This window comes from Suricata suricatta, chromosome 3, assembly GCF_006229205.1.
Source record: "Suricata suricatta isolate VVHF042 chromosome 3, meerkat_22Aug2017_6uvM2_HiC, whole genome shotgun sequence".
NCBI classification, from domain to species: Eukaryota; Metazoa; Chordata; class Mammalia; order Carnivora; family Herpestidae; genus Suricata; species Suricata suricatta.
Window position 1 is genome coordinate 110464195 of NC_043702.1, and position 3851 is coordinate 110468045.

Below are 3851 nucleotides of genomic sequence, written 5' to 3' on the forward strand. Positions count from 1 at the left end.
CAAGAGTATGTCTGTAAAAGGGGCCAAATTTGAGAAACATGGTCCTAAGTGATTATCTCTCCCTCCGTTTTCCTTCACTCTGAAAACTTTAGAGTTCTTGATTGTGAGGTTTGATCTAGAACTGCAATGTTAAAATTATTTTCTTCTGTGGTCTCTAGTGAATATTGTTAATTTCTTTTCTAATAAATACCCAGAGGTGACAGTGCTTTTTGCTTAATTTTTTTCTGTTCCCAATACTTAAAGAATGATATTAATGTAAAAGACACCAAGTTAAACCTTTATTCATGTTTGTTGTCAACCATTATCAATAAAGGTACATGCTATTTTCCTTCATTAAAAATAAAATAAAATAAATCTCCAGGAAAGTTTCTAAAAGCTATCTTATTGCCCCAGGAACACGATTGCAGAGAGGTAGAGAGCCGCCTTAGAGAGGTCCTTTAATTTCTTTGATTACTTTTTAATGGTGATAAAATACCATCTTTACCATTTTTAAGTGTACAGTGAGCAGCATTAAGTTCACTCACGTTGTTGTATGGGGGATTCAACACGAATCACCTGGGAAATGCCACTTTGGCGTGGAGATTATCTTGGGCTGAAAACAATCAAAAGACCAAAAGACTCAGGAAAACTTCGACTTTCTCCCTAAATGTCTAAGAGAATTTTATTTATTTATTTATTTATTTATTTATTTATTTATTTATTTATTGGTTGTCAAATGATCCTTTATTAAAATATTTTCCTTTGTCGTTCTTCACCAGCTGGGCATTCCACTGCACCACTATTGATGTCATTTATGGAATCATGAGGGTGGTGGTCATCAGCACTGCAGCCCACAGATGGGGCGGTTCCCAGAATCTCTTTAACGGTTCCAGAGACTTCCCTGGCTAAAGATCAGTGCTGCATCTGACAGATGATGTTGACAATCTTATCAAAAGTGATATTTCCACTGTGCTTAATATTTTTCTGCTTCTTTCTGTCTCTCGGCAGTTCCTTGAGGGCTTTGATAATCAGGGCAGGGGCAAGGTACCGCTTTGATCTGGGCCTGTCTGTTCTGAATGGTCAGTTTCACTGTAATCCTCAGACCCTTCCAATCACCCGTGGCCTTGGCATTGTCATCCCCAACCTTTTTTGGAGACAGAGCCAGTGGGCCCGTCTTCGGGGCCAGGGCGGACGTGGCACCGACTTCACCACTGGAGAACCTCTGGTTACGACTTTGATCTTATTGGGGCCAAAGTGAGGCGCCATGGTGGAGGCAGTTGAAAGCCAAAAGTGGTTTTTTTTTTAAGTTTATTTATTAATTTTGAGAGAGAGAGAGAGAGAGAGAGCGAGCAGAGGAGGGGAGGGGAAGAGGGAGGCACCCCGTCTAAGAGAATTTAGGTAGAGGACCTACTCCAGGAAAGGAGCTGTCGCCATACATGACTCTAGTATTAAATATGAATGAGGGGTAGCAGATAGAGGAAAAGTTTCTTTTATATTTTTTAGAAATGTTACTTTATTTTTTGAGAGAGAAAGAGAGCATGAGTGGGGGGCGGGGACAGAAAGAGGGAAACACAGAATCTGAAACAGACACAGGCTCTGAACCGTCAGCACAGAGCTGGATACGGGCTTGAAACCACAAACCGAGAGATCATGACCTGAGTCAAAGTTGGCCACTTCATGGACCTAGCCACCAGGTGCCCCGGACAGGGAAGAATTTTTAGCAAAATCCTTTGTTAAAATTCCTCTCTGTCTCATTATTTCTAAATAGCCTAACAAATGCTTGTTTACTAAACATTTACCCCTTTCCATATTCCTGTGCGTTGTTTTCCTTCCCTTAAAAACCCCAGACTCCAATCCCCTTCTCCTTAGTTCAGGTTGACTTATACACCTCGCTTTTGCCTGTCTTAGGAATTTCACGTTTCTGTGACCTCCCTATATGTACAAAATTAAATATTAGTTTATCCAGTTAATCTGTCTTATGTCAGTTTAATTCTTAGGTCTTCTCAAAGAACCTTGAGGGGCAGGTAAAGTTTGTCCTCCCCACATGTGCAACCATCACCACCATCCATCTCCAGAAGTTCTCCAATGAGCACTCTGTACCCCTTAAACACTAACACTCTAATTTTCCGACACCAACAAGCATTCTACTCCCAATTCCAAGGTGTGGGTATTTTCCTCATACCAAGCAATTCTGACATCAAATGATTCCCTTGACCCCTCCTCAGATTTTATTAGTTTCTTAGAAGAGCTCACAGAACTCAAGAAAACATTTACCTACTAGATTACTAATTTATTATAAAAGAATATTGTTGGGAGCCGCCGAGGTTCTGGCTGCCTCAGGCAAGGATATATCGCTCTCCAGGGAGTACCAAGAAAAACAAGATCTGCATCTGGAGGCTGAAGAGTGCCATTTCCTGGTCCAAGATTTTGGCGATGGTCATGCTGGGCCAGACGTAGAATGGCCAAGGTGCACAAAAGATCAAACCACATTCGGGAATGCAGCACTAAGCTTCCCCTCCCCAGCATTTGCAGACGCAAGTCTGCCCGCTTCCCTTTGATGCTGTGTCCGTAGTTTGGAGTTTCGTTTTCGGTTTTTTACCCTTTCTCTAATATTCATTTGACTCTGTTACCTGGCAACCAACCCAGGTCAGTTCCCCACCCCAAACCATATATAAGATAGAGTGTTTTCTGGAAAAAAGAAGAAGGAGAGGAAGAAGAATAAAGAAAAGAGTCTTGATCGGATTCCGTGTGCTGTCTTCACTCTCTGCGCCCCCTTTCCTGCCCTTTCTTTCCCTCCCGCAGGAAAAGAACCCACGAGGATTCTCCGCCCTGCCGGTCGGGGGGCGGACGAGACAGGTACCACAGAACACCAGGGACGAGCACACCGAGACCTGGCATCGGCTAAGACAGAATATAACTCAGGAACAGCCAGATAAAAGAGATGCATATAGTAAGACATGTGGGAAGGATGTGGAACTTTCATTCCTCTCCAGGCTCACCACTCTCCCCAAGTCACCACGTGCTCACCAAGTTAGAACTTCTCTGAACCCACTCCTTTTTCGGTTTTCAGGGACGCTTCATTACATGATCACAGTTGGTTAAATCATTGGCCGTTGGTTTTAACCTCCAGCCTCATATCCCTCCTGGAGGTCAGAGAGATGGAGCTGAATGTTCCAACCCTCCCAACACATGGTTGGTTCTCTGGCCACAGGCCCCATCCTTAGGTGCTTTCTGATAGTCACTTCATTAACATAACAAACAACACCTTGATTGTTTCCATTGTTAGGAAATTCCAAAGGTCTAGGGGCTCTGTCTCTGGCATGAACAGAAAGACCGTATGTATATATTTCTTATGTAAAGCACAATATCAGAGTGATTTATAAAGAGAACCCTTCTTCCCCCTGTCCCTGGAAACCACCATTCGGCTTTCTGTTTCTATGAATTGTATTTGACTACTCTAGGCTCTTCATTTAAGTGGAATCATACAATATTTGTCCTTTTGTGATTGGTTTATTTCATTTAACATGATGTCTTTAAGTTTGACCCAAGTTGTTGCATAAGTCAGACTTCCCTTCCTTTTTAAGGCTGAATAATACTTCACTGTATGTATAAATAAGTAAACAAAAAAAAATTTCAGAATCTCTTGGTGATATAAGAGTCAGCAGGCTGGAAAAGGAACATCAGAGATCCAGGAGAGTCAGAGACAGCAATCGTCTGGAATTCAAATAAGGACTTTGTTTTCCTCTGTCCCTGAGGAAAGGATGGCAATCAGTTCAAATGTTAAAGAATGAGCGCCAATTTGGAAAGAGCAGAAAAGATGCTTTGAGATGTGTTATTTAAGAATCCATTGCTAATCTTAGAACCATTTTTTT

At 42.0% G+C, this 3851-nt stretch overlaps 1 pseudogene; it reads right to left on the minus strand.

Moving 5' to 3' along the window:
• Positions 1–726: 726 nt before the first annotated feature.
• On the minus strand, positions 727–1248 carry LOC115286595 (annotated as a pseudogene).
• Between the last annotated feature and the right edge of the window lie 2603 nt (positions 1249–3851).